Genomic DNA, 14,352 nt, shown 5'->3' on the forward strand with positions numbered 1-14,352 from the left:
CCCGTACGAGTCGCGAGTGGTTTCAGAACAATATCGTCGGAGGTAGTATGGGTTATCGCCGGCATGATCCCGCAGATGCATCAATATGGCTGAGGACTCATCCCAAATGTGACAGCTTGGGTACATGGGAAGCATGGAGATGTGAACTTCCGGATGCTTCCGGAAGTACTTGTACCGGTTCGGACATATTTCGTCACTCCTTTGCCCGAAGTATGTGAACGTGCAAAGACACCGGAACACGTGGTCTAGGTTCGGAGAAGTTTTCGTAGGGTGTGATAGTTGACAGTATCGTCGAAGAGATGTGCCACGACGAGCATACCTGGGACGCTGTCAACAGAGTGGTTATACTCTCCGAGATGCAGAGGAAGTGGCGAATGGATCAACAAAGTAGCGCCCTTGACTAGAAAGTCGCCGTGAAACCACAAATTGGGATTCGAGAGATATTCCGCCACCGGGGAACTCTCCGTCGGTGTAGATTAGGTCCCCCGCCGGGGACCAGTTGAGTAGTACGCAACGTAGAACCGGGTTCTAGTCATCCGGGCGTCAGTGATACGGACGTCAGACTTAACCGGAATCGTCTGACCGACCTCAACACCCTACCAGATAGCTCGTGAGTAGAGTAGATGCACAGCCGGGGATCAGACTGCGTCGAATAGCTAGCAATGGGTCATTGGGGCGCCAGTGAACCGGAAGCTACGCTCCACCTGGAATCAGTGGATGGACCTCAGCACCTACTGCCTGGTCCGTAGAGTAGGCTAGGTCCATCGCCGGGGGCTACAACTAGTAGATCCCCAAGATGGAGGGAACGGAGAAGGCCGACATAGGTACCCAGGCAGGGGCCTTCCCCTTCCCCTTCTATGGAGTAGCCAAGTCGCTCGAAGCGGCGGCTGAGTTCCCCTCGAAGGGTAAGGGCAAGCGCAAGACGGCGTCGAACGCGAAGCGCCCTAGGAAGTCACCAGGCGAGGGTGCAAAAACCAACACCATACGACGTGTAACCGTCACGGCCAAACGCCGTTTGGTCGAGGTAAACCGAGACGCAAATGACCCCGCCGGGCAGAGAGAAGGTACCAGCAACTCGGTGCAACCGTGGTAGGGGGGCGTAAGCCCTCTGGACGCTGGTCACCAAGAAGACGCCGACACCGGATGCACTGAGACCCGCGAAGAAGGCCAAGGAGAGAGGCGAGGCCTTGTGGTTAAAGACCGACAAGGACAAATATGCCGACGTCCTAAAGTTGATGAGGGCGGCCGAAAGCCTCTCGGCCCTCGGGCAAGACGTGCGCAGCGTGAGACACACCAATACAGGCGAAATGCTTTTGGTGCTGAAGCGAGGCGCACAATCCAGTGCTGTCTATAAGGCCTTGGCCCAAGAGGTCCTGGGTGAAGGCGCCCAGGTGAGGTCGTTAGGGGTGGAAATGACTCTCCAGTGTAAGCATCTGGACGAGTTCACGACCGCAGACGATGTCGTCGCAGCCGTCAAGGAGCAATTCGACGTAACAATCGAGCGGGCCTCTGTGCGCTTGAGAGGGGGACCCTCCGGCACCCAAGTAGCCTACCTCAGGGTACTGAAGGCAGATGCCAAAAAGGTTACCGTAATAGGTTTAGGTAATCTGAAGATCGGCTGGTCAGTATGCCCAATTAGCATACCCTAGCCGCCTTCAGTGGATAGGTGCTATCGGTGCCTTGAGTCCGGCCATAAATCGTACGAATGTGAGGATACAGACAGGAGCAAACTATGTCGTCGCTGCGGCGAGGAGGGGCATAAGGAGTTGGGCTGCACTAAGGCACACAAATTCCTTATCTGCACCGCTAAGAAGCAAGCCCGTAATCATGCTATGGGCGGACCTTCGTGTCCCTTCGGCGAGGCAAATAAGAAGAAGCCGTGAACGTCACACAGCTAAATCTTAACCATTGTGCAGCAGCCCAACAGCTGTTGTGGCAGTCGGTCTCGGAGTCGAGGACAGATGTCGCCCTCCTATCAGACCCGTACAACATCCCTGCCGGCAACGGCAATCGGGTGTCGGACGGGCCTGGGATGGTGTACAACGGGACGGTTCCCAATTCAAGAGGTAATACACTCCTCCGCCGAGGGTATTGCGATTGCCAAGATCAATGGTGTGTTCTATTGTAGCTGCTACGCTCCACCAAGGTGGCCCATAGAACAGTTCAACCAGACGATCGACAGGCTCTCGTCAGACCTAGTGGGCCGGAAACCGGTAGTTATAGCGGGAGCCTTTAACGCTTGGGTAGTAGAGTGGGGCAGCCGCTGTACAAATAGCAAGGGCCAAGCGCTAATGGAGGCGCTTGCGAAACTCGATACTGTGCTAGCTAATAATGGCTCCGCTAGCACATTCCGTAGAAACGGGGTGGAGGCATGGATTGACGTAACATTTGCCAGCCCAAGTCTGGTACCAGACATGGAATGGAGGGTAGACGAAGGCTACACTCATAGCGATCATTTAGCAATCCGCTTTAGGATCAACTATGGTGTGCAGCATCCGAGGGCGGGAGATCCCTGTCAGGTACGCGGGTGGAAGTCCAATCGCTTCGACAGCGAAGCTTTCACCGCGGCCCTGGGACTGGAGGCCAACACCGACAGTCTAAGCGGGACGCGCTGGTAGCCGTTCTATCACGTGCGTGCGACGCCACTATGCCGAGAAAAACCCTGCCAAGAAACGGCAGATGCCCGGTATACTGGTGGAGTGCCGAGATTGCAGCTCTACGATCAGCCTGCCTCAGAGCTAGACGTAGGATGCAAAGAGCCCGCACCGAGGATGCAAGAGAAAACCACCGTGAAGTGTTTCGAGCTGCGAAATTGGCCCTTAACAAGGCCATTAAAAGCAGCAAGAGAGCGTGTTTCGACAACCTGTGTGAGAGTGCTAACGCGAATCCGTGGGGTGACGCCTACAGAATCGTGATGGCCAAGACCAAAGGGGGCTCTTCACCCCCAGAACGGTCTCCGGACTGGTTGGCAACGATTATCGAAGTACTCTTCCCGTCTCGAGCCACAAGCCCCTGGCCACCTGCACTACGAGACAGTGCGGGCACGGCCGAAATGGTGGCTCCGGTGACGAATGAAGAACTACTCGCAGTGGCTAATTCCCTAGCAATGAACAAAGCTCCAGGGCCGGATGGAGTTCCAAACAGCGCTCTCAAGGCAGCGATCATAGCGAACCCGAACATGTTCAGGCTAGCTATGCAGAGATGCCATGACGAGTGCCGTTTTCCCGATAGATGGAAAAGGCAGAAATTGGTGTTGTTGCCGAAGCCCGGGAATCCACCAGGCGACCCATCGGCGTACAGATTAATCTGTCTGATCGACACGACTGGCAAATTGCTTGAGAGGATTATCCTCAACAGGCTTACCCCGTACGCAGAAGGTACGGACGGCCTATCAAGCAACCAGTTTGGCTTTCGGAAATATAAGTCCACGGTGGACGCTATCAACTCAGTGATAAAGACTGCCGAGATAGCGATCCAACGAAAAAGGTGAGGCATTCGATACTGTGCGTTAGTAACACTTGACGTGAAGAATGGATTCAACAGGGCAAGCTGGGATACCATCGTGCTCTGGTTACACCGACTTAGCCTACCGGTGGGTCTGTACCGGATCCTAGAAAGCTACTTCCAGAACTGCGTACTGCTATACGAGACCGATGCCAGTCAGAAAAGAGTTCCGATTACAGCCGGAGTCCCGCAGGGCTCGATCCTAGGACCGATGTTATGGAACCTAATGTATGCCGGGATTCTGAGACTGAAGTTCCCTCTTGGGATCAAGATCGTCGGCTTTGCCGACGACGTAACCTTGGAGGTCTATGGGGAGTCAATCCCTGAGGTAGAACTAACCGCAGAACACGCGATCAACACGGTGGAGGAATGAATGAGCGCGAGAGGCCTGGAGCTCGCTCAGCATAAGACGGAGGTAGTTATCGTCAACAACCGCAAGTCGGCACAACATGCAGTTATCCATGTGGGAGAAGTCGTGATTACCTCTCAGCGGAGTCTGAAGTCTCTCGGAGTCATTATAAACGACAAGCTGACCTTCGGCAGCCATGTCGACTATATATAGAAGAGAGTGTCGACTGCTGTTGTGGCATTATCGAGGATGATGTTCAACAGCTCAAAGGTGTGCGCCATTAGACGTAGGCTACTGGCAGGCGTTGCCATATCTATCCTCAGGTACGGCGACCCGTCATGGCCCAGAGCACTGAGGGTAACCAGTTACCTACAGATACTGGAGAGCACCTAACGCGTGATGTGCCTCAGAGTGATATCTGCTTACCGCACGGTTTCACACGATGTATCCTGCGTGATAGCGAGCATGATGCCAGGCGGGCTGGTCATCCGGGAAGATGAGGAGTGCTTCGAGCTACGTGGAAATAGAGGAGCCTCGGTCGCCAGATGGCAGCGTGAGTGAGATAACTCCTCGAAAGGTAGGTGGACCCACCGGCTGATACTTAACATATCGAGCTGGGTGGGCAGACCACATGGGGAAGTTCACTTCCATCTGACACAATTCCTGTCAGGCCATGGCTGCTTCCGACAGTACCTCCAAAGGTTCGGGCACGCGGAGGTCCCCGTCTGCCCTGACTGTTCAGGTGTCGACGAAACTGCCGAACACATACTGTTTGTATGTCGTAGTTTCGACGTCGAAAGAAGAGCAATGCTTGACGTCTGCGGCTGGGACACAACCCCTGATACCCTTATTCAGCGGATGTATCAAGCGGTGGAGAAGTGGAACGCAGTCTCGACTGCAACCACGCAGATTGCCTGCAGGCTACAGGGAATCTGGCGCACCGAGCAACAGACGACGGGCACGACTAACTAGTGATTGGTTAGCTGGAGCGGTAAAAGGTCGAACGCAAAAAAGTGAGTGAATGGTCTGTTCAGGCTGAGGCAGGTGTGGCACAGCAACTGGCAACCGCGTAAGGGGTAAACCCAGCCACCCGAAGCAAGGCAGAAGAGCGAGTGTATAGGTGTATATGTGGACTACCTCATGCCAAGATGGGAGAGTCGTAGCGTAGTATGTTAGAACTTAGCTATTGATGCCTCGTGCAGTGGCAGAGGAGTGAAAGGTAGGCATCCAAGTCAGCCTCACATGGTATGTTAAAGGCGAGCACAAAAGTAAGCCTAGCAAGGTATGAAAAAGGTGAGTACACAAGTAAGCCTCGCATGGCGTGATAGAGGTGAGCACAAAAGTAAACATCGTGTGGAGTGTTAGAGAGTGAATAAAGGTGTGACAGAGAGAGTACCCAAGTAAGCCTCATACAGGATGTATGAACGCGTGAGCCAGAGTGAGTGAGTACAAGTACAGCCATCCCTTTAGAAGTAATACCGATAGGTAGTCCCTGGGGGGAACAATGGAGTTTAGTCGGTATTACCTAGTCATGGTGTAACACGAGAGCCCGACACTCCAGTACACCCCGTGCGGTAGCTTGGCATCTACTAATAGCACGTGTATTGGGTGTGAATGTGGGAAAAAGTTACCTCTGATTCTCAGAGATGGCTGGACCGATTTGCACAAACTTAGTACAACCTTCCCATCGGCTGCTATTAAATTTTTGTTGATTGGACTTCTGGTTCCGGAGCTACGGGTTGAAGAGTGCGACCACACAGCAAATTTCCATATAAACTGAAATGAAAAATTCTCAAAGGGGGGAGTATGGGAAAATTTCAAAATCGAATTTGTATTTTGTATGCCAAATGACTTTAAAATGCATGAAACGTTGAGATTTGATGTTAACTCGAAAATTTTTTTTTGACGGAAATCGACTTTTTTGACTTTGGCATATTTTTGCCTTTCTCATGTAGAAAGGTTATGCAATCGTTCTAAAAATCGTCAACCTAATCCCAGCCCGGAGGGCCAAATATCATATGCCATTCGACTCAGTTCGTCGAGATCGGAAAATGTATGTGTGTTTGTGTGTATGTGGAAAAATATCACCTCTGTTTCTCAGAGATGGCTGGACCGATTTGCACAAATTTAGTTTCAAATGAAAGGTACAACCTTCCCATGCCAATTTTTCGTTGATTGGACTCCTGGTTCCGGAGTTACGGGTTGAAGAGTGCGACCACACAGCAAATTATAGTCTAGTCTAGTCTACACATACACAGCTAGAGCCAGGGTTATAGCGCCCTTACTCGCTCTCTGAAACAATAGAGAAAATTGGCTAAATCAGTCAACTAGTAGTAATATAAACAAAAAACGCATAAAAATACAAACCAACAGACAACTCACCTTCGACAAAAATCCAAACAGGACTTCTATGTCCTAATAGGCAGTACAGGATCATGAAAACAGAAACCTTCCGCGTTCGTTGAGCGTTGACGGAAAACACAAATAACTGTACCGTATATTTCACAATAGGCCAAACTGATACTAAAAATCGACTGAAAAGTCATTGCCTTTGAACACTTCAGAAACCTTTTATCACAAAATTCAATGAATTTTGTTAAATATTTTTCAAATTTTAAGATGTCATGAGTTGTATTACACAGCTTTTCAAACGATTAAACACTACTGAATCGTGAAAAAATATATCAAAATAAAACGAAATAAAATTTCCTTTTGGTGTACAAGCCCACGGAATGTCATACAGATATTGTTTCTTAACTATTGTCGCAAATTGGCACAATGACGATGCCTGAAAAGTAAAACATAATCGGAACGAGCTCACCAAACAATGCGGGGTCCAACATAAACTATCTTCTATACGGCATCCGTGATGTGTGACAGCCACGCTTTTCTTCGTCGGTTCTGACAGCAGCCCAAGTGCTACTGGTACGGTGATAAGATACTTCGTCAGGGCAACTTCCGCAAAAGAACCACCGGTGCTGACAAATTTGTTGGATCCGACTGGAGCTCATGTGGTTCAGCTTCGGTTGTGTATAAATGTATAAATGACGATGTAGATGGTAGGACGATTACATAATGCTGCTGTAGCTGCTGTGGGGGAGGTTTCCGGCGGAATGCCATCCGAATCACCTGGTTTATCGGTAGTCCAGGGTTAGCCCCAGAATTCCAGACACGGAACCACATTAGTGGGTAGGAAGCCCATTGTATATTCCACTTGCCACACAGCTACAATTATATATATTTTCTTGTCTTGAAAAATCTTGGAAGAGCGGTTGGAAAATGCCAGATTGAAAAAACCCATCTCAGAGTGCGACCACACAGCAAATTCCCATATAAACTTAAATGAAAAATTCTCAAAGGGAAAATTTCAAAATCAAATTTTTGTATTTTTGATGCCAAATGACTTTAAAATGCATGAAACGTTGAGATTTGATGCAACCTCGAACAAATTTTTTTGACGAAAATTGACTGTTTTCACTTTGTCACATTTCCACCATTGTAATGAACATAATGAGCCATGGAATCGTAGTTTGGACAAATGAGAAAGGCCCAATAGCACCACTAGGTGGATTAAAACAGGTTTTTCCTCTTAAGAAATAGAAAATGTTTCATCCGCACAAAGTTTCTCAAAATACGATCCTCTACAAGGTTTGCATAGACACTTTACCATTTCAACAATAAATGAAAAAGCTATTTTTGACATCTTAGTATATTCCCCCTTAAATGAAAATTTGCTACCGTTACATTAAAGGGGTCAAAAAATAAAGAAAACTTTCTGAAGACATCGAAGTGCTACAGGTCGGACTCGATTATCCGAGGATTTCAAAAAAATCTCAGCCCCGGATAATCTAATCACCCAGATAATCGAGTCAAACTTTTTTTGTGTTGTTTAAGAATTTAAGCTTCATTCGTAGAGAAATTGGAAATAAAATTGTCAAGGTAAATTTTCCTATTATAGTAAACGTAAATGTACCTATTTTGGCCCTAGTCGATAGTTTAGACTTTCATGGTGTGCTTTGTATTTTCAGTTGGTTTTCATTTATTGTTTATATTGGTAATGAGTTAACGGTATGTATCAGTTTATAGCTATTTGTGCAAGAATTCTTAGACAAACTCTTTAATAAGGTGTGTCTTTTGCAATACAGGTCAAACTCGTTACCCGGGTAAGTAAGTAAGCTGGGAGTCGTCTGCTTCTTGGCTCCAGTTTAATTTACGTGGTTGTGTAACATATCACAGCTAACATTACTTTTAATCCTCATCCTAGTTAGAAGAGTGTGCGTTGTGCCTACATAAAGAGATCCTTGACCTTGTCCTTGTAGCATCATTTAGTTGACCAATGTCGGACCGACGCATGTAGTCTTCGAAAACTCTCCCACTCGTGTTTGTCACCAGCGAAGGACTACCAAAGGTTACGTAGATGATGGGCTCCCGGCCGCCTCAACGAGAAGTACTACCTAGTCTAACGTCCACCTTTGTTTGAGCTACCCAAATATTGAAAGCGCCTCCAGTAATCGGGTCTCTTATTAGAATCTTGTTATCCTTCACCAACTTTTTTCTACCGCGTATAGGGCTCCAAAACTATTTTTCCTTGGAACTGTTGGCGTCATGAAACATGAAAAACCTGCTTTAAAAACCGATTTAATCCACCTAGCAGTGAGATGAGACATTTCTTACACATTTCACTATTGGATTAGTTTGCAAAGCTCACGAGCAGTAGGCACCCAATTAGAGGTGGGATGAAAACAGTTTCTAGTCTTGCACAAATAAAATCTCGAATAAACTGAATAAATTATAGAAATCAACAAAACGACCGAAATAAAAAAGTAAAGCAAAAAATGAAACAATAGGTTTTTAAATTCATAAAATGAGTAGAAAAATTAATGGAAATCATTATAATTTTGATCCAAATACACGAATCAAATTAGATTAGGTTATTACATAAAAATTAAGATTATATTTAGAAATAGTTATAAGATTAATAAAATAAATTGACTTATACTAACAAATTGAATGAAACAAAACGAATGACTGAACATGAAATGCATAAAATTAAAGATATGAATAAAATGAATCAGATAAATCAAATGAATCAATGATTCAAATGATTCAAATGAATCAAATGAATCAAATGAATCAAATGAATCAAATGAATCAAATGAATTAAATCAATCAAATAAATCAAATAAATCAAAAGAATCAAATGATTAAAATGATTCAAATGAATCAAATGAATCAAATTAATCAAATGAATCAAATGAATCAAATGAATCAAATGAATCAAATGAATCAACTGAATCAAATGAATCAAACGAATCAAATGAATCAAATGAATCAAATGAATCAAATGAATCAAATGAATCAAATGAATCAAATGGATCAAATGAATTAAATGAATCAAATGAATCAAATGAATCAAATAAATCAAATGAATCATATGCATCAAATGAATCAAACGAATCAAATGAATCAAATGAATCAAATAAATTACTTGGATGAAATGATTAAAACTGAAAAAGTAGTCAGATTATTAAAATGAATAAACTGAACAAAATGAATAAACTGGAAAAAATGAATAAAATCCATACAATGAAAACAATGAATGATATGAGTAAAATGCACAAAAAGAATAAACTGATCTGAGTGAATCCAAAGAATGAAACGAATAAAATAAGTAAAATGAACGCAGATGAACAAAACGAATAAAAAGATGCGGAATGAAATAATTAATTAAAATGAAATGGTCATATTTTTGAATAAAGAAAATGAATAAACCGGATTGTACGAATTTGAAAACCATTGCATCAGAAAGCTTTGAAATGTTTTTGAAAATCCCATCTTCTGAGAAAAGGCTAATAAATATGCAATGGACTTCCTGGGCTTCCATCTTTTTTTGGTTTTATTCTTTTTGTTTTCATGCTTCTTTACTTGACGAATTCAAAGTTTACTTTTTGGCCACATATTCCCGAAAAAAGATTTATGTGCAGAACAGAATTTACTGGTCCAGTATTTTAACGCGCAATTGAATATAGTAAAGTGAGACAAGGTCACATGTGCTTTCAAGCCCCTTGAACAGAGAACGACAGAGGGAGAAGGCGATTCGTGAATGAGACAGGTAGATATTTCAAAGTTTTTATTTGCATTGAAGTAAATAGTGTGAAATGTCTATGCTATGTCGATTGCATAAAAGCCGTGTTTGTATTGTTTCGTTCGGAATTCTCGTGTAGGAAATATGGATAAATAAGTCCTATACAGACCTATATTGTGAAACAGAAATGGTTCAAACTACTCAGTATATCCAAATATGGACGACGATAAGTTAGAAGTTGCATCCCCCATCGAGAGTGGGTACTTTGGGGACTTCTTTTCCTGGATCTAATTTGTGGATATTTTTGGTCTTTGATCCGTCATTTTTCATGAAAGTTCGTACCAATACAACGAATGTGCAGCTGATACAACTCATGGTTCATTCTCCAGCGCAACGTTCCGTCTTCCATCTGCATGCCACCATAGATGGTACGCAACACTTTTCGTTCGAAAACTCCAAGGGCGCGTTGGTCCTCCACGAGCATAGTCCAGGTCTCGTGGCCGTAGAGGACCACCGATCTAATCAGCGTCTTGAAGATAATCAACTTCGTGCGGCGGCGAATTTTGTTCGACCGGAGCGTCCTCTGGAGTCCAAAGTAGGCACGATTTCCCGATATGATCCGTCTCTGAATTTCTCTGCTGTTATCATTGTCGTCGGTTACCAGTGAGCCCAAATACATGAATTCGTCGACCATCTCGATTTCGTCACCGTCAATCCGAACTCGGGTAGAGGTTCACATTGTCATCTTTAGAACCTCTTCCTCTCATGTATTTTGTCTTCGAAATCCTGGCTTCAGCTTTCAGTCTTTGAGCATATAGGGTAGACGAGCCCTTATTCATCTCATTAGTCAGGTTGTCACACTATTTCGCTGATAACTCGGCTTACAGTGATTGGATTACGCTTATATATGTATTAACATCTTTGCTTCGTTCTTAAGAAACAGTTCCATAAAAAATCTAGCTTGGAAAATGTAAAATATTCGCGTTTGAGCGAAGTGAAAAGTTGAGTACGACGCACCCTTATTCATCCTACCATATGAGCTAATGCGTTGAATAGAGATAGCTGACACTGCTCTAACTAATGTTTTCAAATGGGTGAGATGAATAGAGGTGCTAAGATGAATTAGGGCACAGTAACCCTATTTCATTCAAAATTCAATAGAGATACGAATAGTTTAAATATCGCAAGTGGAATGTCTCTTTTGAAAATTTCCATCGTCAAACTTTCATATTACCCAGTTAAGCCAAATATTTTTCTGATATAGTCATGAATGTCCCTAATTATAGTGTAGATACAGGCTTTGAATACAATTGAATTAAAGTTGAGTTGATGTAGCAGCAGACAAAAAATAGTTTTGTTTTCTCAAACCTTCGCAATTACAATTAATAAATATTTCAGATTGGCAGAAGGTCTTATCACACAACTTAGAAATGCATACAGAAATAGCTAGATAGATGCGATAGAAGAGAGATAGAGAGAGAGAGAGAGAGAGAGAGAGAGAGAGAGAGAGATGGGGGGGGGGCGTGTGAGAAATGGCAAATGATGGTTAATGCAGTGACATTATTTTTATAGGTATATTATTATGATATGTTGATTCTTACACTCTTATCATAAATAATGTAAGTAGTAATTTTTGCGCCATAACCAGTATAACCTAAATCTTGCAAAAGAGCTAAATTTTCGCCAGATTTTTGAGCTTCAAACATACAGTTGCTTTCGGTGACGTCACGAGTATAATTATATGAGAAATCTTTTATCTCACTACTAGGTGAATTACTTTTTGATCTGTGTATTGATATACCATCCAACATTTACCTCATGATTAAACGCAATGCCTAATCCAAGGAATAAATACTAGAACTCACTGTTTCTTTATCAACACATTATTTTGTCTTTGAAGTGAACTTATATATTGATTTTTGAGAAATAGTTCATTTATTATAAAGGTAATTCACAAAATGTTCTCAACATCGAATTCCTTGAATCACGTAGATGTGTTTTCATACCCCGATATTCAAAATCGGTTTAGTTTTGCCCCTAAAACACCAGTAAAGCAATACTCTGTATGAAACAATCTCATTTTTAATTAGTGGAAATTGGTAAGCGAGGACTAAATACAAAATGTCTGATATCTCCGCCGCTCGTGCTCGGATTTAGACAATCTATAGCTTGTTAGAAAGGTATTTTTACAAGCTTTCTATTTATGTGCAGTTTGCATTGTTCGAAAGTTATTTGCAAAAAAACTTGTTGTATTTTGACAAAATTGCCCATATCTCAGAAAGTAAACAACATATCGAAAATCGAAAATAATAGTGTCAAATGGCAACGTTAGGCCTTTCATTTGAAACTAATTTCATTAAGATCGGTGCAGCCATTGCTGAGATAATTACATGACATTTTGTACATACATACATACATACACACATACACACACACATACAGACATTGTCTCAATTTGTCGAGCTGAGTCGATTGGTATATGAGACTCGGCCCTCCGGGCCTCGGAAAAAGTTTGAGCGAATCCTATACATTTCTTTTGTAAGAAATGTAAAAAGATAGGTACTTCTATCACAGTGCTAGAAGCTGCTCAATATTTACCTTCCGATCTAGTCCAATTGCATGAAAAAGGTTTTTATTAGTTTTCAATAATATTGCCAGGCTACGAAAATATTCCAAAATTTCATTTTCACCATTAACAGAAACTGTCCATGGCGGCACTGCTACAGCGAAACCCAATCAGATTAATGGTTGTACTGATAATGTTTATAACCTTTAATGCTGAAATGAAAGATCTTAGTCCCAGTTATTAGCCTTACATGTAGTTGTAAACATATGTTGTGTAAACCAAAAGCTATAGTTGTTTAGAAACGTGATTGTTTATCAACAAGATGGGCATGACGGGGTTAAAGGTGCCATTGGAATTCTGAACAAAACAGGTTTTTGCTCTTTGGGACCACTGGTGCACTGTAGCAATTTGGAGTGATAACCGACGACTGGTTGAGTTTCAACAACCACGTCGACTACGCTTGCGAAAATTCGGCGAGGGCAAAAAAGCAATAGCGAGAATCATGCCAAACGTCGGCTGTCCGAGAAGCAGCACGGGACGTCTGCTATCTACTGTTACGTCATCGATACTTCGATATGAGGTTCCTGCCTGGGGTGCTGCGCTGAAAACCAAGCGGAATCGTGAAAAGCTGAACCGGACATTCCGGCTGATGCCCGTACGAGTCGCGAGTGGTTACAGAACAATATGGTCGGAGGTAGTATGCGTTATCGCCGGCATGATCCCGAAAATGCATCACTATGGCTGAGGACTAATCCCAAATGTGACAGCTTGGGTGCATAGGAAACATGGAGATGTGAACTTACATTTGATGCAAATTTTGTACGGACACGGATGCTGCAGAGGAAGTGGCGAAGGGACCAACAAAGTACGCCCTTGGCTAGAAAGTCGCCGTTAAATCACAAATTGGGATTCGCGAGAAATTCCGCCGCCAGGGAACTATCCATTGGTGTAGATTGGGTCCCCCGCCGGGGACCAGTTGAGTAGTACGCAACGTAGAACCGGGTTCGAGTCATCTGGGCGCCAGTGATACGGACGTCAGACTTAACCGGAATCGCCGGACCGACCTTAACACCCTACCGGATAGCTCGTGAGTAGGGTAGATGCACAGCCGGGGATCAGACCGCGTCGAATAGCTAGCAATGGATCATTGGGGCGCCAGTGAACCGGAAGCTACGCTCCACCCGGAATCGCTGGATGGACCTTAGCACCTACTGGCTGGTCCGTAGAGTAGGCTAGGTCCATCGCTGGGGCTACATCGAGTAGATCGGAACAAAGCGGGGAGCTAATTGACTCTCGGAAACGAACATCGGCATCGGGAGAAATCTACCGCTCGGTATCGGGAGAACCTGTCTCGCCTAGGAATTCTCCTTCGGAATAGAGGTGTGCGCCGCGCCGCCGATTTCACGTAAAGGTCGGCGGCGCGCCGGCGTCACGCCGATGTGCTTACTATTTTTACATGCAATCATCGGCGCGGCGCGGCGGCGGCGGCGTGGCGCACACCTCTACTTCGGAGTAGGCCAGATCCATCGTTGGGGACTGGACCGAGTAGTTTGCGAACAAGTCGGGAGCTGAACGAGTAAGTGGTGCTGAATGGTACGAGAAGAAAGTTTCGGTGCAGAGTGGCACAAGGGAGCCGAAGGGCTAGGTAAATTGGACACTCTGAAGTTTGCCGCCCAGATTGTCTTCGTAGGGGAAGAGCATAAAGTTTCGACTCCCTGCTAGCTTTCCGACTACCATGTAGAAATTGCCAGTCTGTGTTGATGGTGAAGAACACACCACCGTCGAGGAGTAGTGCTGTAACCCTACTGAAGGAACTAACTGCTAAGTAGTGGAATTAGAGAGGGTGTT

The sequence above is a fragment of the Topomyia yanbarensis genome, chromosome 1 (assembly GCF_030247195.1).
Source record: "Topomyia yanbarensis strain Yona2022 chromosome 1, ASM3024719v1, whole genome shotgun sequence".
NCBI classification, from domain to species: Eukaryota; Metazoa; Arthropoda; class Insecta; order Diptera; family Culicidae; genus Topomyia; species Topomyia yanbarensis.